Source organism: Pezoporus flaviventris, unplaced genomic scaffold, assembly GCF_033815535.1.
Source record: "Pezoporus flaviventris isolate CSIRO_AGI_PZ_B2104156 unplaced genomic scaffold, CSIRO_AGI_Pfla_v1 ptg000025l, whole genome shotgun sequence".
Classification (NCBI taxonomy): Eukaryota; Metazoa; Chordata; class Aves; order Psittaciformes; family Psittacidae; genus Pezoporus; species Pezoporus flaviventris.
In genome coordinates, this window is record NW_026892573.1 from 30,173,487 (window position 1) to 30,200,654 (window position 27,168).

The window sequence follows — 27,168 nt, forward strand, 5'->3', positions numbered from 1 at the left end:
CAGACCCATATTTGGCCTTTCTTTCTTGTATAATGCAGTAGACTGTATGTCTTGGTAGTATGTCTGCTTTTTTTTCTTTTTAAAAGGGTATGTAGAAGAACTTCCAGTTAAAATCAATAAAACCATCTCTTCGTCTTTCAGCTAATCCTTTCTTCCTATTTATTTCTCTGCAATCTATGTCAAATACTATGGTTCCAAAAGCTACAATAAGATTTCCAAAGTTTCTTCAACTGAACACTATTGTACAATTCTTTTTCTTCTCAAATGAGAATGAGATGATGATTTAGTTTTCCTGTTTGTTAAAAAATATACACTTGGATTTGGTTCACTTTCATTCTGGATCGGAATATCTTTTAAATTTCTGGTGAATTAGAAATTCCCTGAATCATGGAACACTTCATGTATATTTATGGTTTCATCACAATTTTTACCACTTGAGCAATTACCGAGAATATCAATGTTAAAGAACTTCAAAGTCTTCAATTGCTGGAACAGAGACACCAGGAAGGCAGGAAGAACTCCCTCCACACTCTGTTTTAAACTTAATGAAAGTCTGTAAAAACCTAGAGATGTGAAATGAAACAAAATCATTCAGGATGAGCAAATGGATTTTGTTTATTTATTATTTTTTTTTTTTAGGTTTGATTAAAAAATGTCTGGAAAGTTCTACTCCATCTCAGTGCCACTTTCTAGTATTTTTATTTCTTCAGGTTTTTGTCAGTGTTTGTCATACATCTTGATAATGATTATCTACTGTGAATGCTGAAGAAATAAAGGATTTAAATATCAGTATTATGAGAGATCAATAAGGACATGTAACTGTTCAAACTTATTGAAATGGCAGCTCAAACTAAATACTTTAAAACATTTATATTCAAATTCAATGACAACTTGGAGGGTTTATGGGAAGAAGACAATCTTCATGATTAAGATACTTGCAGTGAGAGGAAAAAAGCCTGAATAGAAATGGTAATGGATAATACATATCAGATAAGAGAGCTTGCTGGGGCTTGGCATTAATGCTTGGAAAATAAATTATCTGTAAAATGCAGTGCTACTGGAAACATCTTGTTTGTCTAATTTTACTTGCAGCAAAATGCTATGTGTAGGAAAACAGCATCAGGTGTGTTTTTCTTAACTTATTTAAGTAAAGATTATTATGCATTTTTTCATTTATAAGAACTCTGATTTGCATATATACATATTACTTATCACATTAAATCCAAATTGGTTATGAAAAATGAGATGATGCTGTTAGATTCAGTGCCATGTGTTACCCAGCTTTATAGGCAGAGCACTTAAAAAGTATGCACGCAGCCAGTGAAATGATGTAAACTCCTTCAGTTATTTTCATCACTTGTGTCTTATAGAATTTTATTTCTATTAATTAAAATTGAAGGTCTAGCATCAGATTTAGCACTTGTGCAGTCTTAATGCTAAAATTCTATTTAGTTACATTTAGTTACTGTGATTTTGCACTAACCTATGGCAGGGATTTCAGTAAGTGTTCTGGGGTTAAGACTTGCAATTACATTAAGCCTGGGAGTAAACTCTTGAATTTTAAGGATGTTTGTACTCAAAGTTTTAATCATGTCTATAACTATACACAACTGAGCTAAATTTTGTTATACATCCAAAGACATTTTTATGCAAAGGTTACTGAACATCAGCTGTCTTTAATAGCTGTGCATTCAAAGGGACTTATATTTAAAAGCGATCTTGCTATACTTAGAAAACAAGCCTATCAGACTGATCCACTCAAATATAGGTATTTCCATGGAATTACCTTTTGAACGGTATTTTCTTTTCCATCTACAGTTCAGTGTTTAAAATTGTGGAGGAACCAGAAGAAACAGTATTCCAGAGAATCTGAAAGTTTCTCCATGCCCATACAGAAGACTTCCAGGAGGTTACCCACTTTCTTTTGCTTTTGAGAAAATTCAGATTTAAAGGCAAGTTAGAAGGTGTCTAAATGCTACAAACAAGGAAATCTGACTAAATCTCCGCATCTTCCCCTCCACTGACCACCCTGGCAGTGAAGTGGTGTTCCAAGCAAGACTTTCCTGGACTGTTTTTTCCTGTTTTCTTACACAAGTTTGCTCTTTCTTCCCCACTTCTGCTGACAAAGGCAGCTTTACCTCACCCCCTCATTCTTAGGGAAGCAAAAGTGCCCTTACCTGACTCTCCAGGAACCCTTGAGCTAAGAGTGGCCTTCGGAAGGGGTTCTGCGAATGGCAGATGTTCATATTGAAGCAGTTGTATTCATGAGATCGGTGACATTTTAAACACTAGGAAGTGCCTTTAGTCTTTGTAGATGCTGACGCAGTTGACTGATGAATCAGAATTCAGCATAATTTAGGCTGATTTCTTCATAATAAGAATACTTTTATTTGCAGCCCTTTTAATAAGGCTACCATGGTGCTGACATAATACTATTTCTAAATAGGAGAGGCAATATTTCAAGGAATTACCTAGAAAAGCAAGTTGATGTTATTTTGTGAAGGGTAGAGAGTGCTTATCAAAATATTTGCAGGACCCAAACCTTGTATCTTTGGGCTTATCAGCTTTTTCATGTACAAATATATCTGCAACATCTTTAATTTCAGCCTGTAATCTATTTACTTGCTAAAGCAGAGTCTGCTTTGGAAATGTTACTCTGTAAAAATAGCAATGAGAGTCTGTTGTCAATAATTTCCATATCAAACACATTCTGTTTTCAAGTAAAAAGATGTTTGTTAGTTTTCCAAATGGCAGCTTTGCAGACACCACCAGAGACCCTAAGAGTTACATTTTTATGCCACTAATCATCCACAGCAGTAGAGGTCTGCATGTAGGATTTTAAAATCATTTTAAGGTGGGATTGTTACACCTGACCTCAGCTATAGATTGACTACCTAGATAGGTCCATAGACTAGTCCTTAGTCGATAAAAGTATTTACAGAGCTGCATACCTATTTTAGCAAGCAGTTAAGCATCCTTTAGAAATTCCTTGTCCATGCTACTGACTTTTGGATGATCTTAGCTCATTGTCTTAGACTTAGAGGCAAACCAAAGTGGTTAAAGTTGTGTGAAATGTCAGTCTTGGATGATTTATGTGCTCTGAGCCCTTCGTATGAATATAAAGAACATCTCTCTGTTGAATCAGAAGGTACTGTTTGGACAGGCAGTTTGAAGAGAAGAATCTCCTGAAGGAAAAAACTTGATTCATTATCCAGGTTTATTCGAAGTGAGGCTTCACTGCAGACATAGCCTCTTGCTGTTCTCTCTTATGCAGCGTTTCATCTATGAATGTTAGGACAGATCTACTCATAAAAACCCACCAAGTTTACTCTACATTGCCAAAGGCTGTTACATAAAATCTTGGGCAATGTTGGAAAAATATTAGTAAAAATACTTTGAATTTAGAGGAGGTTCTGTAAAAGAGAGCCATTAAAACTTTAATTGCGATTGTATAGATACCTTAGGTAAGTCTACACCAGCTGGAGAAAAATGTAGCCTAAAACATCTGACAAAGCATAGCAACTGTTTGTCCAGAATCAGTATTAATGCCTCACACTTTTTATGGGGCAATAGTTTGTTTTTTCTCCATAAAATAATGTTTTTTCTTAACTTTCCTGTGGTTTTCAATAATAAGATACATCATTTCAGAATGAAATATCCATTTATGAGTGATGCTGAGTTCCTCAAGTGACATGTTCTAATTCATTAATTTAATTTCAATATTTAATTAGACATTTGTTCATATTTTTGGTGAAGAATGCTGAGTATGCCAGTCAAAACTTTGATCACTTGCATCCATTTGTCACAGGTTCAGTCAGGACAGACTAATCACATGCATTATATACTGTGCAAGAGCAGTACCTATGTGAAGGAGGTTTTGATCATTGTCTCTGTGACAGCGATTATTAATGTGTGGAACAGTTGCAGAAATATGGTTACCTCTATTTCCAGTTCCCCTGTTTGCTGGAGTGGTGGTTGTTGGAGGTCAGGAAGAGCAGGATGCTGACCTTGTCAGCTCTGGCCATGCAAGCTTAATCTCAAGTGTCCCTGGAGGTTCTCCATGGTCAGGTACCCACAAAGGTAGGGTTATGCTACCACTGCCTTGGGCAACGGTGGATCAGGTATATGAGTTGGAGACCATCTTCCAAATTGATTTTTACTGGTTGGTGGATGGCCTTCAGGTGTTGTTCATTGATTAGTGAAATGAGTTGCTGAGCAAATATTCTTTTACTATTTTATTTCGATTTCCACCAGTTATGTGTTTGGGTTTGGGGTGATTTTAGATTTTTTTTTTTAAGGTTTTTTTCTTACTTTTTGTTTTGTTTTGGTTTTGGTTTTCTTTTACTTTTTAAATGATGACTGTTCTTTATGTAACAATACTTACACCCCTAGCATAACAGCATTCTAAAGTCAAACTGCAGGCCTCTAGCACCAGCCTAATTACTGGAATGGTGCCAGCACAGTAGGCCAAGACACATTTCAAGGCTTAGCTGTTTTCACAGAGACTAACCAATGGTACAGACATGAGAGAAATGGAGATTGAATATAGGATGAGAGTGTTTCTTAAGCTAAGGATCTAGCTACAGGTCTCAGCTTTTCACTAAGATTACCTGGATAAACTTAGCCAAATTACTTACCCTCCTCATGGTTGTTCCTGACTCCTAAATATGCTGCTAAGAAATCTTCTTTCTACAGCTTTCTACTATCTACATATCTTCACATGAGTCTATCGTGACACTGTACACTGTCTGGCACAATCACTTTTTAGGAGTAGAATGAGCCCACTGTAAATCATACAGAAAGAATAATAGAAACACTTATTCTGCATAAATTCTATATGCATAGATATACACAATTTGGGAAGAGAAAGATAAGATTTACTCTTTTCATGATCTATAGAATTGCAGTGTCTCTTATCTAGACAGTTTTAGGGGGAAAAAATTAAAACAGAAACAACAAAGTGCATAGTGTTACCCTAAAGCTGTAGATGAAGCAAGTGTAGCTCCCTCTGTGGAAAGATTTCTCTGCTTTGTTTATGAGGAGAGTGAGACTATTTGGAATTCTCTGTGGCAAAGCACCCAGGGAGGCTGAACGGCAGAAGAGCTAACTGCAAGTGACTCCATCTCCATAGACTGCAAAGTTCATAAAACTCACACCGCTTGAAAGGAAATACAAACCGTAAGATTTGATTTCAGATCCTTCCTTCTATTTATCTCAATTTTACTAATCACTGAAATATAATCTTTTCTTTTTTTCCTGGAGACAGGCAGTGATGGAAAGTGGCTCAGTGAATAATTCTGCCAGCTTATTCAGTATCCTCAGATGAATCCCATCCAGCCCCATAGATTTGTGTGTGTCTGAGTAGTATAGCAGGTGGCTGACTATTTCACCTTGGATTATGCTGGCAGCAACTGGTCTTACTGTTAAAGACTGAGGCAAAGATTACATTATGTACCTCAGACATTTTCTCATCCTTTTTCACTGTGTTTCCCCTCATATCCAATGAAGGATGGAGATTCTTCTTAACCTCCCTTTTGTAGTTAATAGATTTCTGGAAATGTCTTTAATTTGGATTTTTCTTTTTTTTTTTTTTTTTTTTATGAAAATGGCCAGAATCAGTTCTGGAGTGGCTTTAGACCTTCTAATTTTCTCCCTTCATAACCTCACTACGTCCCTGTAGCCCTCCTGAGTTGCCCACTCTTTCTTCCTTCAAGGTTGGGTACTGATGGCTTTTCACAAGCCAAGTGAAATAAGATCTCATCCACAGAGGGAGAAACAGGTTTGCCAGAGGGTGCTGTTTCTTGAGAATAGGATCTTTATCCACACTAACAATAGCATTCAAGATGTGGGACCTTGGTTCAGGACGAGAAAAAATAATGAGCAGTGTTTGTATTCTCCTGCAAGAAGTCCTATGAAAAGTCATATCATAAAGCTTGCTATAAATAATCTACCCCAGTTATCAATCAGCTTTCAGCAGCACAGGTATGCTGCTGGTCTTTGCTCGACTGGTTCACTCCACAGCATGTTGAGAACACACTTCTGGTTTGTGGGATCCCAGCCTGCATTCCATGATTTCAGCACCTCACATTGTCCTTGTTATGATGGGCTGATGACTTAACGATGGAAAGTGCTAAGGAGAAAAGATGGCTTTTACTTGATAAAAACCTACAGAGACCTATTTTCTCCTGGGAAACAATGAAAACTGTTTGTAGAGTTGCTTTCCTGATGAATCAAAGAGAATAATATTTTGCAAGTGAACTCATTGTTTTCCTTATTCTAAACTTGCCAGTAAAAAGCACATAGAGCTCCTGGCTAAAAATTATAATATCCATTGTTTCTAAACACAGTTGAGGTCCAAATTTCCTAAGTACCTTTCACATGCCAGAGCTCCCTCCCCACCTTATCCTTCACTTCCCTTCTCCTCCCTGTCTTGATTTTATGTTTCTTCAGGTCCATATTTTTCTCCATTTCCTTTAACAACCTTTGTGATTGCAAGGAAGACAGATATTTTTGGAGGCATGGTATCTTGTACATTACTGATGGGACTTCTAAGTACCATAATTAATCAGAAATCAGAGGGTCTGTAATGTTAACATGAAAAACAGCCAGGAAAGGGTTACTTATCTCTTGATGTGATTTCAGAACTAATTACATTGCTGTCTTTAATACAGTTTGCAGTGAAAAGAGAAGGAATAGAAAGTGAAAGGGAAAAGGAATAGCAGAACTTAACTGATTTAGAGTCAGATACTGAAAGTCATTCCATGGATATGGATTCTTGCAGCATTCCATGCGAGCTAAAATTAGTCCAGATGGACAGCTGTTTCCAAAGGTTATCAGAAACAATCTGTAGGTATGAGATCTGTCTAGCTGGGTTTTATCGTGGTAAAAATAGATTTTTATCTGGGTTATAAACTTTTTAACAGAAGATCTAACATGATCTTGGCAATAGCCTTTTGACCTCCACTCATATGATATGTGCTTACTTTTCTATCAGTTCTTGTAAAAGAAGAGAAGAAGCTGCTTACCACCAGCCTCTCACAACCACAGCTATATTTAAGCCAAAAAGTCACTCTTTGTGACCACAGACACACAAAACAGCAAAACAACTCATCATGAAAGATGGTTAAATCCCTTCCCAGTGTGTTTCTGATATAAAGCTTTATTTGACTTAAAATTATGTCTTAAAAACAGTACCGTCCCTCATGTATATAAGTTAAAAGCCCGGTTTTGCAAATTATGAAGGTTTTTTTTTCCTATGGGGAAATTTAAATTTTTCTTTTCAGTTCAATATATCTTTAACATTTCTTTTTAGACCTTCTGCACAGATTGACTGAGACATTCCAGAGCGGATAGCTGGGGTGCCTCAGGCATCATACATATCCAGCTGTGAATACTGCCTTGTTCAATCCAGAAAAACACCCCAGGTAAGATACCACAGGAGGTGACAGCACAAATGTCCAGTATTAGCAGGCAAGGTCAAGTTAGACTGCTTCAATTGCAGCCATCTGGTCATGTCCTGATTTACAGCTCCAGAGCATCTGACTGTTTCTTTTCTTTCCTTTTCTCCCACTTGCCACAGGTTAGCCTACAGATGTTATTGAAGGATACAGCAAATTAATGGAAAGCTGGTAAAAAGGGGGGGAAAAACTTTCAAAATATTATTTTCAAATTCATTATTCAAAACCTTAAGTTACCTGTACATTTGTTGCTATTATCCAAGTGGATTTCCAGAGGTTTATGATGACAGATTTGCATTTTAATATCCAGGTCAATTTATTGTGAAGATAGAGGAATCTTTCTTGAGTCTGTTTTTGTGATGAGGTGACTGATTGTCCTTGTCACCTAATGGGAGAGTAGGTGGAGGGTGTGGGTGGCAGTGCTGCAAACCCATGCTCATGCTTTCAGAGCAGCTATTGATATGGAAACCTTCCAGCCAGCTCCTGTCTTTGCATATCTCTACCTTATAAATTGTAGCAGACAACCAAAGCTGTGATTACATTCAATAGAAATATTAAACTTCAGACTTGAGAGAGGTTAAGGGAGAAGAAAATGAATGGGAAACAATTTTGTGAAGAACAGGAGGGGTAGGGTTTTCTGTCTCTTTCCACTTGTATCATCTGTTCTTTTTCTCCCACCCCTCCTCGCACTCCCTGTTGGTGATAGGGTACTGAGTTACCTTTGTTTAATCAACAGTCTGATGTGGTAACTCTCACCAGGCTGATTCTTCACATCTCAGACTGTCTGGAGCCTGCTTCCATCAAGCAGCGTCTTTGTACTTAACACCTTAATGGTCCTGAGGCGAGAGAGAAATAGCAGTTCTTTGAAAGGAGAATAATTATGCCCAGACACACAAATGCATTTGGTGCCAGATTTTGTTACCTCAAATAAGCAAAATTAAAACAAATGCCTTCTCTTCTACACTTACAGCACTTGTCTCTTTCCAGGAGGTTTAGGACAAATGGATTAGGAGACACTAATGACCTAATCCTGTGCCCTTTAAATCCAAGATAATTTTGCTATTGACTTCAATGGGCAAAAAATCAGGCACGGTGGAAAAACCTCTTGAAATAAGTTATTCTATTTGTTTGGCTTTGCTGATTTTTTAGCAGTCAGCAGTTGCAAAACAAGGTATTTAAAATGTGGTGGGTCAGGAAATGATTATGGACAGTATTTAGTGTTAGTTAGCTCTACTTATTGTCTGTCATTTTTCCAAAGCGATTGCTGATTTCAGTGATCCAGCTCAACCACTTCCCATGAGTATGATTCACTTTTCTGTAGCTGTTTAAATGCTCATGTATTTGTGGTGCACACTCAGAAACTAACCCAAATCATAAATCAGAAAATCTTGCTGTTTCGTATGAGCTAAAGCAGTACTTTGTACAAGGTGACAGAGGTCAGAGATCCATGCACCATAACCGCAGTTACGCTGGTTTCCAAGCAGAAAAGTTTACTCAGATGTGCCTTTGGAGATGAAAGAATATAGAATGAGTGTATATATAGAACATGTTTGCTTTTCATAAACCAAAATGTGCACTAACTAAACTGTTCCGTTCAAGACTATGTGTTATTATGTCCCTTTGGAGACATGTGTTTTAAACTTCCTCAGCAGAGAGCTTATACATTCCTGCTTTTTCTCACTCCTGCAACCAAAGAAGGATCTGCAGCCCCTTCCACTGGGAAACCAACTGCATTCACATTCAGTCTTGTGCTCTTTGGGGCAGGAATCACTGATCGTGCTACCCTAGCATGTCAGTCAGGTTCCTAACCCAAAATCCTTTGACTAACTCTATACTAATTAATAAAACACAAGTGGGGTGCGAGCACTGGCCTCTGGCATGGCTTTTTGCTGATGATGGATAATAATCTCTCATCACTTCTTCAAGAACAACCCAGGGGCAATAACTTTTCCCATAAACAAGGAAAGAGGCCTCCCTGGTTTTAAATACATTTACATAAGCTGTACCACACTGAGTGGCCTCAGGTCGAAGGACTGTCTGCAGCTTGCTTTATTTACTAGTCTATATATTGACCCAGTGTCTCAGTCACGTACAGTTCATTCCATGGGGCGTTCTCATATCTGTAAATGAAAAAAGGAGCTGAAAATGAAAAATTCAGCAGTGTCTTCAGCCTTCATGACCTGTAAACAAACACAGTTTCATGCTTGCTGGATCTATGTCAATGAACAGCAGCTATAACACAGCAAAACCTCTCCTGAGTTTCAGGGTCATTCTGTTTATTGTCTGTGCTGCATGATGCTGGTGTAGAAGATATAAAGCACAGATTTTAACAAGAGGTGGGATCTTCACCCAGTTTGAATGAGAATTGCTGTAGGGTATGTTCTTTTTAAACCTCCAGCAGATTTAAGCAGCAATAAGCAACTTTATGTGCAATTTATCCAAACATATTTTTATTTGCAATAAAAGAGAGAATAACCAACAAAAGAAAGATGGAACCATCACACATGAAAACAAGTATATAAAAATAATTTTAAAAGGATTAAAAACTGGTGGTGCTTATGAAATATTTTTACATACTGGTCATTTAAAAGGAATAAATACCTTCAAATGACATAGAATCATAAAATAGTTAGGGTTGGAAGCATTGCTGTGAGATTAAACACATTTTTCTTAAGAAAAGTCTCATTACTTAGGATGACTAATTTGTGTCTAAGACACAGCTATTAATTATGGAACCATATAAATTATGTATAAGATTGGAGGTTATGCCCCAGCTGTTTTTGTTAATTTATTTCCACAGTACTGTGTAGTGGGATTGGGAAGGAAGATGTGCAATACTACTGAAATACCTTGAAAATACAGAAAAGCAATGTATGCGTTAGAAGCCTTAAACTGTTGGTGAACAAAAAGTAATCCCAGAATTACATCAAGATCATTTTAATAATTTAATCAAGATAATGGGTGAAGAGCAAGTGATAAGTGAAGTCCTTTGCAAAGCTTTTCTGCCCTTATTCTACAGTATAATGATGGAGAGATAGCATTGCTGCTTTTTGCAACTGGATAATGGCCTCACCAGGTAAATGATGATGTCAGATTGCTTACATTCCCTTGATTTTATGCAAAAGGATATTTTTTTTAACAGACGAATTTCCTGGTTTTACAACATTGCAGAAGAAGGTTTCTTACTGCGACAGCTTTATTGTTTACTCATTAAAGGATATATGAAGGCAGCAGGCAGGTTAGCAACAACTCCAGTAACACATTAAAGTAATAGCAGCAATCAGTTTGTTACTTTTCTAAAGAAGCCAGGCACTACTTTTCATGACCATTTCTGAATAAATTTTGACTTAAAAGAGCCAATAACTTTCTATTTGGTCCAGTAGCTTGCTTTCTTCAGAACACATTTGATTAAAAACTAATAAATCAGCTAACTAATAAATCACACCATATTTATAATGTCAAAATGGCAATATGGGTGTTAGGGGAATTAATGCCTCTAACATGGATATTAAAAATATGGAGCCTGTTCTTTCTTGGGACTAAATGAGATTATGCTCCATCCCTGGCAGTGTTCAAGACCAGGTTGGACAAGGCCTTGGGGGATATGATTTAGCGTAAGGTGTCCCTGCCCATGGCAGGGGGGTTGGAACTAGATGATCTTAAGGTCCTTTCCAACCTTAACTATTCTATGATTCTATGATTCTATGGTTTAAGAGCACTGCAGATAACTCTGCTACTCCTCTAACATCACTTCTTTTGAGTCCATATTCAGACGAGCAACCAACAAATTCAGTAGAAGTGGGTTGAATAAACATTCAGAAAGTGACTCAGAACTTTGTCCTCTATGGATATGTAGAGGTTTTGCTTGTCTTCAAAGAACCTTGAAGCAAGATTACACTGCATGTCATGGTGGCTGTGTTTGAGTCTATATAATTATTAAAAAGATCAGCTTGGCCAGTATTTGGACAGATGGTGTTCACATACCCAATCCACGGTGTATTTGCAGGAGAGCTAAAGTTAAACTGCTTTTTTGCATTTGCAATCACATTCTGCACTTTACTGACAGCAGCTTTAATTGGAAAAGCTTCAGCTTTTATCCTCGCTGATATTACTTTCCCTGTAAGATGGATACATTTTGCAATTAATTTTTCTCTGTGGACTATATTATAGTGTAAGTAATAATTAAACAAACCTTACCAGCTCCTGCCCAGATGCAAAGACAGAAATCACCAGTGGTAGACTGAGCTGAGCAGTCTCTCTTGTACAGGATATTTGTAATTCTGCTTTGAATTCTTTAGTGAGGAAAATATTTGTTATTTATTTTGGCATTATAAGTGGAATAACTGTGAATGTGATTTTTGTTTTCAGCATTTCTGCTTATGAAGAATTTTTTTGCACAGGTTTAAGAAACCCAAGCTAAGATTGTGGAGTATATGGAAAAATAGATTTGAGTTCCTGTGTTCTGAATTCTCAGATTAATTCCGTTGAAGGCAATGGATGAATGTCATTCCTCCATTTTTATGCATTAGAAGGGAAAGAAGGTTTCTCAGCTTACACCATGTTTGAATTCTATACTCATACTCAAAGAGATTTTCAATTTATCTAAGGGCAGTAGTGAGATGGAGGAAATGGAATGAAACAATTGCCTATGGAAGTTTAATTATAACCACCCAACATTAAGAAATGAGCCCCTAAACATTGAGAATATCTTTAGCTCCCATTATTCCAAATTTAACCCATTGAAGTCATTTTTCTACAAGACCTCATTCATAGGATGAGTTTTGTTTAAATTGTGTGAATATACCCTGGTAAAATGCAATTAGTTTGTACCATTGCACACCTTAGGATATTCTGTCCTTTGAATGTGTGTTAGATCCCTGGTGAAGCACTGCAAAATGAAACACATATTCAGCAAAATATTTGTACACATATCCAACTTTAAGACAGCAAATACTGTCATTGCTCTTGCATTTGAATTAAATTTGTGCTAAAAAAAGGTTGGTGGTAGGGGTCCTGACAAGCAGCATTTTCACAAGAAGTCATAAGACTTGAAGATCTGCATTTTGTCCACCTGAAATGGAATACGTAAAAATGGAAGCATGGGGTGTCACGTTTTTGTTTCAAAAATTATCACATATTGTATATATTACAAATACATGTAGCACAAAAAAATATATATTCCACACATTAAAAGAATATTACATGCACTATCATGTGCTTGTCAGGACTTTTTAACAGTTACTTCCCAATTGCAATATCTAGACTTTAATTTTTTCAAGTTTAGCTTCATGGGATACTGATTCACTTTTCTTAGAGACCCTCATCATGCAATTAATAAAGGCTAATCAACAAAGGTTTTGAAGAGTTCCTCTGCACTGTGCAATGTTCATGCTCTGTGCCAGGACAGGGGACTGTAGTGCCACAGAAACTACTTGGTATTGAAATAGAGAGTAAGCAAAGGCTTGTTTCAGCTCCACTGTTTCTGTAGACAGGCAAATGCATTAGTGGAATGAGACTTTGAACTTTAAGACTGATTTAAGAGTAAAACTGGTGTAGAATGTCTCACATTTTGTTTCTCTTTTTAAACACATAGTCCAAAAGAAGGCATCACGTTGTCTTCAAAGAGCTTTCAGTCTGCGTTTTGCTATAGGCAACGCTCCAATACCAACACACATTGCTTGGATGTTGATGCTGGACCCTAAAATATCATAGCTGTTTATCTCCTGTTCTCTGGTTTATTTTCATTTTGGTGTGGAGAGGCAACATTGTGAACTCTGTTTTTATGGTGCATCCAGACAGTTGTGTGTATTTATTGATTTTGGTCATTCTTACTATACTACAACCCCCATCTTACTATTACTGTGTTGACACTTACAATTTCATACTCCATAAAAGATTTGACAGTGTAGCACTTTTACACACTCTTATGATAAATCCTCCCTGTTATATTCATTAATATACACAGAAACAACAGTATACCAGAATTCTCAGGGTGGAAATACCCTTGGCATGGCTCCTCATTCAGAAATGCTGAGTTTGAAAAGATTACTTTCATATATTATTAAAACAAAAAAAAGCTAGACTGCAACTGCATATGAAGAAATACATCTGCTCTTTCAGTTTATGGTGACTTTAATACATTTTCAAACAAATCTGAATGAAAATTCAAGTTGCCAAATTGGTACAAATAGGCTGAAGGACTGAAGAATTTCTTATGAACATAATAGGGCTCTCTGATAGCTAGGAGACAAAGCTATGGGTAACACCCTCAGATCCCAGCATCACTCAGTTTCTCAACTGTAAGCACCACGTCTTGCTGTCAATTCTCTGGCCAATTGATGAGAAAAACAAACTAAGACCTAACACTGTGTTTGTAACCTTCATTTCCTTACTTTTTCTTTAATCCCACACTTAAACTTTCACGATTTTGCAAAGGCATTTACTGGCAAACACAGCTATGATCACAGCATCACAGAGAGCTAAAAAACACATACTATTTAGGCAGACCATCATCTAAGATCATTAGACTGCATTGCTTGACGGGGGTCTTCTTTTTGTCTCCCATAATTCAGGACTCAAACCTTTTCAATTCTTGGCTTTAAAAACTCCTTTTCCAATATAATAGCTCTTCAAATTCTAAGCAAACCAAATAATACAGTTTAAGCAAATACTTCCAAAAACAACAGCTTTTTATTTTTCAGTGAAACATTCAGAGCAATAATTGTCTGATTTACTATCCATGAGCCACAACAGCCACCAGATTTATATTTTATTAACACCCCATTACCTTCCATTGTAAATTTATATTTTCTTTTTTTTAGAAATGATGTGCTCTGCCTACGAAGTGAATTCAAATAACTCTCATAGAAAGGAATATAATTATGGATCAGGATTTGCAGGAGTCAACACATTGCACAGATCATTCCCACTCCTTCCCAACTTGTCTCGCTTTCACCTTTGATTAAAATGGAGACACCCAATTCCATTTTCAATAATTCCATTAGGATAGCAACGCATAAAGGTTGCCAGAGTCAGCACATTACATAGTTTGGCTTTCTCATACTTAGGCTGAGAATGCTGATGTCAACTCTAAAGTGGATTGTGAGGTCCAACAGAGAATTTAAAAATTAGGATTAGGGTTCTGGTCCATCCTGTGACCTAAGTGAAAATTGAAGAGCAGGAAACAACCTGATGACCCTTCTCATTTCAAGGGTTTGAATTAGATGACCTTTGAAGGTCTTTCCCAATGCAAACTATTCTATGATTCTGTGATTCTATGATTCTATGAAAATGCTCTGGTCTTCAGAGCATGTGTTTGACTGAGGGTGGATTTTTAACAAATTAATGTGCACTCTGATATGCATAACTGAAAAAACCCTAAGATTATTAAAAAATATAAAGTCAACGACTGACAATTTCTTGTGAGTTTTATGCTGAACTGAGGTTTACCCACTTATACTGACTTTTTAATGACTCAGAGATTTTGGGGTATATTAATAACATCTCCAAAATCCACTGTTTTATTCTTGATTGTGTGACTTCAGGCAAGGGACAAAGTGATTAAAGAAAAAATTCATTTACTAAGGGGCTTGGGTTTTTTTTTCAGGACAAAGTTGATCGGTGGTTGGAGAATGTTTAAACTCCCAGAGAGTAAGAGCAGGGAAGTAAAGGTCAAATGAAAATGTCAGTCTCCATCTTTCATGAGTAGCATTCCTTTTCCATACAGCACCTTGACATTCTTTAGCCAAATTTTGGACAAGTTTTTCCTCAAACTCCATGAGACTGATAGAAAAAAGAAAGAAATAATGGGGAAAAATAAAAAAAAAACAAACAAAACTCCCCCCATATTTTCCAGTTTCATATTATGACATCTTTCTGTGGTGACTCTGAGCAGCTCATTTGGGCAATCAATGAAAATCCAACAAGAAGTGAACACAAAATCCTGGGTTTGCACATAGTAATTGGGTACTAAAGCAACTTCAGTTCATTGTGGTTTGTTCCTTTTTCCAGGAAATTACAGCAGTATAAGGTCACATGAGTGCTGAATAATCTATCCATGGGAGTAATTCTTTTTTTTTTCACTTTTTTGACTAATATTTTCTGATTTTATGTAATTCCTGTGAGTTCTCCGTGTCTTTCTTCCTCAGTTTCCCTTATACAAAATGGCAGTCAGGGCGATACATGATAGATGTGGCACATGGATATATGTTGCACAGATTATGGTGCTCTAAAAGAACTTCCAAACCTTTAAGGTAGCCACTAGCAAGTTATTATTATCATCAAAAAACCATAGGAAAGAGAATATATAGATTGTTTTACTGTTAAAAAAAAATAGAGCTCCTAAAGAGTTTAGAGAAGAGTTCTCAAAGTAGAAAACTTCCATTTGATTTGCTGTCTTCTCCATAATGGGATCTTTCACAGCCCTTTAGTGAATCTGGTCTTTGAAAGCCACTACACCATGAAGCATTGTTTCCACCATGGTTGTTCAGTGTAGTAGCTTTAAGAAGCAGTCACCTCAGCAGGGAACATAAATACCTTGCCAAACCCCGTATGTTTAGGGTTCATTTTCCAAATCAGCTCTTTATTTTGATGTACAAGTGGTGGCTGAGCTCTCTTGAAAGTGATTTTCCAGGTATGGTATCTGGTAATCTCAATGTAATCGTATATAGGTCCAGCCTGGAGGTGAAAGAGCTCTTCTTGCTTAGCATGGGTTGACTTAACCACCAGAGACCCACAAGAGAGAGTGTTTCTGCCAGTCCACCTACTTTATTATAAAGAGATTTTCTTTACCCTTAACTTGGTAATATATAGTGAAGAACATGAGTGTGCACATTTTACAAAAAGATTAAACTATTCTTTACCAATAACCCCACATACTTTGCATGAAATATTGGTATTTTATCTAAAGAAAAGCTATTTTTATGTAATATTGCCATCTGCAGATATTTCATCTATTATTCCAAAGCTTCATAACACACTTAATATACCAAATAGCTGTATTGGTACACTGTCAGTATGCACTTAAGAATAATACACAATGCACACTTGAGTGCTTCATTGGATTTTTATGCATTATTTTTATATGGATTGCTAGCATAGCACATTCAAGCCTGAAGCACATTTCTATTGTTTATTGCAAGCCTATTCTGTAAGTAGAAAAAATAATTCAAAATAAAATGTTGTAGCTTTCTCATTACTGATAACCAAAACTTCCTTGGGTCAAAGACAATCTCGAACGTGTTTTCACCATTAGGAATTGCTCTTTAGCACCAGAAACAGCTGAATATATTGGATTTACAGTGCAATATTCACACTGTCTGTCTTCTCAACCCAGGCTCTTGTAATTTAAAGGAAAGTCATTTATTCTCCAGTGAGCCCTCTGTCAGAGCGTTGTGAAAGCTTTCAAAGGCATCATTTAAACAGGGCATCCATCACACGCCATCAGGCTCCTTAGCCTGGTGAGGATTTTCACACTGTTGTGCCTAGGATGTAAACAAAGATAATGCATTTGATTTTTCTCTATTGATCCTCTCTGCTGTGAGAGCATGGCTAGACAAAGAAGGCTTTCCAAAGCTGAACAGCCTGCCAGAGCACTTACTTCTGCTTCTGTCAGGCATCACAGCCTCTTTCCTTCCAGACTTTTCTATCTCATTGCTAATATTTTTCCTGTGGCTGGCTCTGCAGTGATTAATGATAGGTCAGGATTAGTCAGTAACCTGATATTGCTCAACTCAAATGCAGGAGAGAAGTTCTCTGGCTTGTGTGACTGTCACGGAGTCACAGGAGTCTTCCTGAAAGGTCATTTATAACATTAATCCAGGAGTGGAGGGGGTGATCTGAAAATTGTTAGCTTCATGAATCCCGTTCTTTGACTTTGATGTAGAATTCTAACGACAAAGGTTGCTTATTGTGATCAGTTATAAGCTTTCACAACCATATCAGACAGTTCATATAAGCACAGTTTAGTGAGTTGAAAAGATATTTCCTTTTCCTTCTGAGATAAACTGTTGATTTTTCTCACATACCTCTTGCAACAGCAATAGAAACAGAAAAGCCAAGCTGAATCATCAGCAGTTTGTAGCTCAAACACACTGCATATAGTTTCAAATTCATTCTAGTCACCAAATAATAAAGCCTGCTGAAACGTCGTGAGCAGGTTCACTGTTGTGCAATCAAATAGGAACTACATATGTATACACTGGCATACAAGCACTGCAGCACAACAGAGTAATGTTTTGACCACATACACATAAAATTCATGTTGTGTTTGGATTTAACATATTGGTCCAGTCCTTTAGCTGATATAAATCAGTACAGTTGTACTGATGTCAGTGAAGCTAGACTGTCTTGCTTTCCTTGAAAATTTTATCACCACATTATCATTCAAGTTTCCTAAATGTATGGGGTTTAATACATTTTCATGTATTTAATGTATTTTAACTATTTTTAGCAGCCTGATTAAGAGATGCTAATGCCCATTATGAAAAAAGCCTGCAAAACTTTGGGGGAAAATACAGCAAATACCTTTAAGAAAACACATTAAGAGGTTGTTTCATCCTTCCACTTCAAGTAGTCTCATTATAATAATTATATGTGGGTAATAACAGGGAAGGTTTGGGCAAATGGAAGAATTCAGTGGGGAAAATGCAAAGTTCCTCAGAGTACCTCAGATTTTACCCAGGATGGGGTTACTAACCATAGAAAAATGTTTCCCAGCAGATTAGTTTATCTGAGGGGATTATAAATTTACTTTTCAGTTGCATGGAACATGGTGGCTTTAGAAACTTTTAGTGAAGTACTTTATGGGATGCCAGAGGAAATGACCAAGAAAACCAACATGGTGTCTCCTCACTATAAGCTCCTTGGGTTTATGATTCTGTATCTAGTGCGAAAAGAAAATGAGATGCAGATTTTGCATCTTTACTTCAGATTAGTGAACACTTGATGATAACAATTTTTAGGGATTCCTGAAGGTTTTACTGGTTCCAAATTGCACAGTTTAGGCTTAAATAAACTGCATATCCACATGTTCTTACCCTGATAGGTTTGGTCTTGAATTTACTGCAGTTAATCTATATGCAAAATCAAAACAAGACAAATACCAGAATTTAGGTATGATTAAGGAAAAGAGCTAAGAATGAAGTCAAGGGAACAAACAGTTTCTCTTCTTCACATAATCAAAGGATGGTTGAGACTGGAAGGAAACACTGGGGATCATCTAGTCCAACCTCCATGCTCAAGCAGTGTCACCTAGAGCACATTACTCAGGATTGAGTCATGATGGCTCTTATATATCTCCAGGGATATTCAAGAGCCACAAGTTCTCTTCTCCAGGGTTCAGTCACCCTCACAGTGAAGATGTTCTTCCTTGTGTTCAGGTGGAACTTCCAGTGTTTCAGTTTATACCTGTTGTCTTTCTTGTTTTGGAGTCCAGAACTGGATACAGTTTCCTGGTGAGACATCGCCAGGGTTGACTAGAGAGGGACAATTTCCTTCCTTGACTTGCTAATGCACCCCACAATACCATTGACCTTCTTGTCCACAAGGGCACATTGCTGGATCATGGACAGTTTTGTGTCCACCACGACCACCAAGTCCTTCTCTGAAGAGCTGATTTCCAGCAGATCATCCCTCAACCTGATGTAGTTCATGGGGTTATACCTCCCAAAGTGCAGAACACTGCACTTGCCTTTGATAATTCCTAATGTTTCCTTTTTGCTGATCTCTCCAGGTTGTCTAGATCCTCCTGAAGGACGGCACAGCACTTTGGGGTACCAGCCGTTCCTCCCAGCCTCATATCATCAGCAAACTTGCTGAGGAGGCACTCTATCCCTTCATCCACGTCACTGATCATCCATCTGCCTCCCTTGCGCTTGAATTTTCAGTCTTTCAGTATACAGCTTTCCACAATTTTCCTAGATTCTTGGCAGCATTGAAATGGGATTTCAATGTAAAAATGGACACAGCAGAGACTTTGATCTTCTTTGCACATCACGTTACTCTGCTCCCAGTGGAGATTAGAACAAAATAACATCAGTGTAGGACACAGCTTGTTGTTGAGAATTGATGAAAAATGCCGAGGATATATTAGGATATCAATATAAAACCAGTTTGTAGCTGTTAGAAAGCTAGAACTGTGCTGTATATTCATTTTTATAGGAAGAATGTCATTACACGTACGTAGGAATTCACTATTCTGCTTTTGTTAGTGCTTTGAGTGGAAACAAGGAACAACAGAACAGAAATGTCTCTTTTGCTGTAGAAATCCTTTTGATGAGCAACAGTCAGGATTCTGTCACCATAGATGTAGGGCTTATGGCAAGAAGGAAAATAAAATGAAAAAGTGGCAGAATATTTCATATCTGAGAGAAATGGCTAAATATAAGATACAAAACTTGAAAAATAAATCAATGTTAAATTGTCCTACCGAGTTTCTTATGAGTTGCAGCCAGCAGCAATGCCTTGCCTACTCTTCTCTGCAGGCTTTATTCTCAGACATCATGTATGCTACAACACCGTACCTTCTCTTCCGCAATTGAGAGTTCAGGATTCTATGTAGAAGACCCTGGCTGTGGAGTTCCCTCAGAGCTTGTTTTAGGGTAGAAGTTATGCAGGAGAGCATCTCAAGAGCAGAACAAAGGAATTCCAGGCACTCCAGCCAGTTATCCAGCTTCACTGGGGCCAAACTTCAATGCCTCTGTGCAAATACACATAGCATGGTGAATAAACAAGAGGGGTTAGGCACATGCTCATGCCTGCAGGGCGATGATCTTATTGGCATCACAGAGATGTGGTGGGACGAATACTGTGACTACAGCATTGGAATGAAAGGATAGAGGCTCTTTAGGAAGTACGGGCAGGGGAAATGAGGTAGAGGGTGTTGCCTTCTGCATCAGTGACTATCTGGAATGCATGGAGCTCTGCCTATGGGTGGATGAGGAGCTGACTCAGTGATTATGGGTCACATTAAAGGGAGGGTAGGGACAGGCAACATTATAGCAGGAACAGGTGACATGAATTTCAACCAGGCCAAGTGCATAGCCTGAACCTGGGTTGGGGCAATCCCAAGCAGAAATACAGGCTGGGAGGAGAACGGATTGAGAGCAGTCCTGAAGAGAAGGACTTGTAAGTGTTAACTGATAAGAAGATCAACATGACATGGGAATGTTTGCTTGTAACCCAGAAAGCTGCACCATCCTGGGCTGCATCAAAAGGAAGGTGACTGCCCATCAGGTCAAGGGAGAAGATTCTCTCCCTCTACTCTGTTCTTTTTGGACCCCTCCTTGGAGAACTACATCCAGCTGTGGGACTCCCAACACAAGAGGCACATGAACCTGATCAAGCAAGTCCAGAGGAGGCCATGGTGATGCTGCAAGGGCTGGAGGAGCTCTGCTCTGGAGAGAGCTGGGCTGGTTCAGCCTGGAGAAGAGAAGGCTCCTTAAGGAGAGACCTTAGAGAAGCTCCTAGTTCCTAGAGGGTCTACAAGAAATCTGAAGAGGGATTTTTGACAAGGATATGTAATGATAGCCCAAAGGGGAGGTTTAGGTTAGATATTAGAAGTTCTGCCCTGTGAGGGTGCTCAGGGGCTGGCACAGGGTGCCCAGAGAAGCTGTGGCTGTCCCATCTGTGGCAGTGTTCAAGGCCATGTTGGACACTGGGACTTGGAGCAAGCTGCTCTAGTGGAAGTTGCCCTTGCCCATGACAGGCAGTTTATCTTAAGGTCCTTTCCAACCCAAACCATTCTATGATTCTACGATTTAGCCAGAAACTATTTTTTTATTTTCTGAAGGAATAGCTGAAATGATTCCTGATTTTGTTGGATTTTTTTTTTTTTCAATCCAACCCCTTGTTGCTGCTCCCTCAGAAGGGAAACAGATTGATTCCTGTCTAATGCCTGCTGATGACAAATCTAAAATTGCAGCCAGGGCTGTCCCATGAAAACCTGGGCATCAGCTTGAGGTGCTTACACTGTCATCACTCTACTAACTCCATATAGTTATTGTAGACAGATAGGAACCATCAGTAAGCAATTAGGATCTTAACAGGTCTCCATTGCCCTCTAGAGAGGCTTGTATTTGTCAATTATTTATATGTGGAACTTATACCAATTAAGCTCATTAGATACATGCCTAAAGTTAAACAGATTGAATCTGAGCCAGCAAAACCTTTAATTTAAGAACTTTCAAGTATTGACTTTGTTTAAACTAAATCAAGATAGATGTATCCCTTTTGGACCTGAGACCAATGTGGCAGCCCTCAAAGTCAACTCTTACCTTTCCATCTGAAAGAGGTCAGTCAAAATAATCTAGATGTTTTTCTAAGTAGGAACCAGAGCTATCACTGGTAGAGGTAAATCATGCTTTGGTCTATACCTGCATTTTCACAGAGTTAAATTCAGAATCCAAGAGAACTCTGGATAAGTAAAAGCAGTGAAATAGAGTTTTGATTAAGATGCCATCGAAGCCAAGGGAAGCTGAATTTGGACTTCGAAGAGCTTTGGATCAGAGTCCTTTGGCTATACTGAGATTTCACAGTTGACTTGAGATGGAATTTGCTTTGCTCCACCACATGATGGCCAGGCCAGAAAATGAATTGTGATAACAGATTGCTACTCAGGCAGGGGCAAACAGATAAGAGTTCCTTTGCCCATACTCTAAGCCATCTACAGTGCAAGAGGTAGATATGAGTTCATTTCTGTGCCTGAATCAATAAGCCCTACTTCTCCAGAAAACCCACAAAAGCTTTAAGGCCTTTCACAATATAAAAGCTAAGACTGGGTTTGAAATCTATGTAACTGGCGTTTGATCTGGGAAGTTTATCCTGGAGAACTGAAACCAACCTGTGGCAAGGGTATGTTTAACCAGGGTAAGAGAGGAACTTGATTTATTTTAAATTTTATAGCAAGTATCCATATAAAATATTTTGTTTACAGTTCCACCCTGTGAGGAGCAGGGTGATGAGACATATGTTCTCTCCAAACGCTCATAAAAAGTTATTATTATCCAGCAATAAAATGCTCAAACATGACTAGCATTGAAATCCAGCTTTTCAACAGTCATATATCATTCTTGCTGCTTTGCTCCTCCTTTGCCATAGGCATCGGCAAATAAATCTCAGAAATTAGACTTGGAAAAGATCTATTACGTGGTCAGGGAAGGCTTAAGTTGATGTGGTGTGAAAGAGGCTGAATAAATAGATTCCGTTCCTATAAAATAGGTTGATAGGGAAAGGGATAGAAGAATAACTCCTTCCTCACCATACAGTTAATCACAGATACAACACAAGTAGACAGTTGCACAGTGTACATCATTGCCATCTCTAACTTGTGGGCAATACCACTGATTCAGCCTTAATGACCAATGAAGATGACTTTTGCTGTAAAACTTAATGTGAAGATGAGTATGGGTAAAAAGCCAGAGTGTCCAGGGGTTTAGATGCTTTTGCTGGAAGGAAGCAAGTAAACATTAATGGTGCAGGGGGATCTATACCTTTTTATGATGCAGTATAGGGTACTTACATGCTGCAAACATCCAGAGCTAAGAAGTAGGAATTCTTCAGGAGGTACATGCTCCCCTACGTGGCTTTGTACTCTACACAACCTACTCTTTAATGAGTTATTCTTCATATACATTGGCACTCTTGTGCTTTGGGGAGATTTCTGGAACTATGTCCCCAAAGCACAAGGTAAAGGCTTGGAAAAGAAAAGCAAGTGCAGTATATACCAATGGAGGAAGAGGTAGCTGAGAAGTTGAATGACATAACATCTTTCCACCAGCACAGCTCAGCTGATGTGAGCACCCTGGAAAGGGGAGAAAAAGGACAAGCGCACTGACCGCAAGAGGTAACATACTTCTCAATAGTTTGTCGCTAATTTAGGGGCAGAACTTGGTTATATAGTTCTAGTAGGGCAATATAGCACAGCTGGACAACAGCCCTACGACTGAGATCCTGAGGAAAACCAACATGATTCTCTGATCATAGTAAAGTTAGAGGAAAGCCTAAAAGCTAGCAATAGCTGTATCCAAGTGACACAACTGGAAAAGCAGTGGAATGTCCTTTGTGGAAAGAAATAATACTTCTGCTGAATCTCTGTAGATATTTCAGAGTATGGAGTCTGAGAATATTGACTCTGTAAAGCTCAGCAAGATAAAGTTTCTCTTCAACTAAATATATGCCTGTCTTGAGCAGGTGAACGTCTGAGAAGAGAGAGGAATAAAACAATGAAAAAGGTGGAGGAGTCTATCCTGAATAGGGTTTACACATGTGGATATGGATATCTAAACCTAAGCAGCCTCTCTAAAAAGCCTTTATTAGGGAGAATTAGGCACTATGGAGATATAATTAAGCTCTTTTCTAAGGTAAATGTAAAACAGCTCAGATGACTAATGTTCCACAAATTCCTGTATTTTCTCTGCCTATAAAATGTATGCAGGCAAATTGATCTATTAAGACAGAGACATTTGTAAACATCTAAGTCTGTTTGATTGATTCTTGCTCAAAGTTTTGTGCACAAAAGACAAAATAAGATCAGATTCCAACTTTCCAAATACTGATCCTTCCAACTTTCACCATCCTCTTTTATGTTTCTGTTAAGAATTGTTGTTCTAGGTTATCTCAGCTAAAAAGCAGAGAGACAAAAAGTAGTTTACCTAATTAAGCTTAGACTGATGGATATGTAAGGGAAGTTTCAATGAGAGTTTTTAACTTAGATTTTCACCAGTCTTTGCAATTATTGGAACATTTTTCTCTTTCAAATTTGGAAAATTGATTTTCTTTCTGATAAAAATGGAATCTTTGCCAGGTTTTGTTACAAAATGCATTGAATTCTGAACAATGATGCTTGTTTTTATGTAACTGATCAATTTGGAAAGAGAAATCTAAAATAAAATTCAGTTTTCTCCAAAGACCAACGGAAAGCCTGTCCACCACTTCAATCCATTTCAGTACCAATTTTATTTATACTAAATAAGGAGCTTATTTACTGCTTACAGAAATCAGCAAAGGTTTTCTGGGCACCTCATTGTAATTTGGATCAACCCTGTGGGTCCAATCCATCTTCTGCTAAACTAATTGGAAAGACTCCTTTTGAGTGAGAATTGGATCAAGCACAAGAGAGTAAGAATTAACAGCTGTGACATTCTGTGCATTATTCTTCTGCCATATTTTCTGCTGGTTCAATTAAATTCATATTAATCTTATGAAGCATACTGATTTATGTTTCACAGTCAAGATGTTCAACCTCGCTGAAACATTCTGATATGTTTAATCCTTTGAATTTGGGAGCTAACACTGTAGTCCTGCAATTTCCCAAAATGGGAAGTATATGGACCTGAACAGATGAAGTAACATTTTGATGACAATGGAGAGTAGAATAAGGCAAATTCCAAAAACATTTTTCATGTTTGTTTTTTCCTTTATCCCAAATTTGTCACTGAATAACAAAATCGTTGCCAGGAATCCAGGACAAGTTCCTGGAGGAACTTCAAGTTCCTGATTAGAAGCAGTAGCAGTACTCCTACCAGTAACTACCAATTGTTTGCTGCCAATTCATCCCTAAAATATCCACATGGGAGGGTGGGATCCAAGGGAGAGTGCCAAACAAACCAAATGGGTTCGTTGACTCCTGTTGCAACAAGGGTTTGGGATTTCCTTCCTACTTTAAGTTGATATTGGCCGAATTGCAGAAGAAAGGGAAAAATGTCTAGTAGATCAGGCTCGGAAGGCCCCTGTAAAGGGTAATTACTTCTTATCACTCTGAAGTGGAGATCTGAGAGATAAGCTTTGATAATATTTAGAGAAAATAAATGAATCCTTTAACAGTACTCTTGCAATATGTTAAAGGGGGTCCCTCAGATACCCCAATGCAGATGCATATGTCTGCGCCACATGCATTTTACGAGCTCTCTGCTCTTTGTAGGGTCAGGACTTGACTTTGTTGTCTTGCTACCTGGAAGGTCTTCATTCAGTCATGCAATGAGGTCCAAGCTTCTCAGTGTCTGAAGAACCATATTTTATCTCCAGGCCAGTACCAGCTATGAAGGTCTTTCAGCTCTGACGACTCCAGCCACACTTGAGAAATGAATGTGAGCCCTGTTTGTTTTAGGAGAAAAGTCTGTGAAGTATTTATGTCTCAAGAAACATTTCCAATATCACTTATTCTTTAACGATGAATATATTCTCTGCTTGAAGTTCTGTGTCAACAGCCATAAAGAACGTGTCATAAATCCTCTGGCCTGAAATGCACATGAATTTCATCTATCACATTAAAAAAAAGCCTTTAAAGTGTCCTGTGTTCTGTATCTGCTTATCTCTTGTAAGGGCATACTGAAGTTTTCCAAATGCCTAGTGGGTTTGCCCTTCACATACAGCAATGCTCCTGGACATTTGCTTAGGAAGAAGAAGGTGCAGGTATTTCACAGCTAGGGGGGTTTAGACCTAGAGCTCCATATCCCAAGAGAATTTCCTGATCATGGTGTTTTATTTGAGAGACCCTTTATAATCTTTCACATTGAAGGCTTGCAGCTCGCAGAGACAGACTCAGGGACGCAGGACAGGAGATAAAAGTCTCTAGCCTTGTGATCTGGATACTTCTTTATGCAGAAACCAAAATTGTTCTGTTCCAGGTTTTGTTTTCTTCTGATTTAAACTTATAAATATGTCTAAAAATTTGCCAATGAGAAGTATGCTTTGGAAGTCTGTATTGCCCCATTTGTTCCTTAGATCTTTTCAAGGGAGCAGGTCCAGAGCCCACTTGTATCAGGGATGAAGTGGCTGCACTGCCACATAAATGACTTATTGATGTACTTAAGTGACCTAAAGCATCACTGGAGAGAGAAGCTTTTGATTTCAGCCTTTATACTGTTTCTTGGATACCTTCAGTGGTGACATTAGGTCTGCCAGAAGAAGACCTAAGTTTAAAATGTGTTGAGCAACAATCTGAGGGTAAAACTTGGGTGGTGTGAATTACACAAAGCACCAGATCCCACTTTGCAAGCCAGGTTTCAAACTGGTTTTTCTAATTCATTAGATCCTCTACAGAAAAAAGGAGGACTCTACCTCATTCAAGTGAGTTCTGCAAGTGCAATTAAAAGCATCACAGAAAGAGAGATACTCAGCTGTGCTTCCATGATGGGCCAGCTAAGATAAAGGAAATGTTGGTGCTCCATCAGTACTAACAAGATGCTGCTGTTGGAGGGGCATTTCAGGTTTGTAATTCAGACCCCAGCTGGAACTGCATAATCCAAATTTATTGGCACTCTGAGCATAGTGCAAACACGATCTTTTCTCCCTTCATCTTTGAGTTGAGGAGGGAGAGAAGCAGACATGAGTGTATTTATGGCAAGCCCTTTGCTTATGTTATGATTTTGATTTATGGAATAAGTATTTCCAGCCCAGTTGTCAATAGCAGTATTTTGGAGATTCAGAATACTCAAGGATATTAGAACGTTCAGAGGATATCAGGAAGTAGTGTGTCAGCCAAAACTGAGCCTCTTTGGTGACAAGTGTTATTGAAATACATATTGAAAGTTAATCTGTGCTCTCAGGATCATACTCTGAATAGGGAAAGGGGAAACTGAGGCAGAAAGGAGTAACAATTCAGTTCCACTCTGAATACAGCCAGGAGTGGATAACAGTTGGCCTACAAGTAGCCTAAAGACACTATTTAATACAACACAATGCCTCATGCCTTGATAAAAATAATACTGCGCAT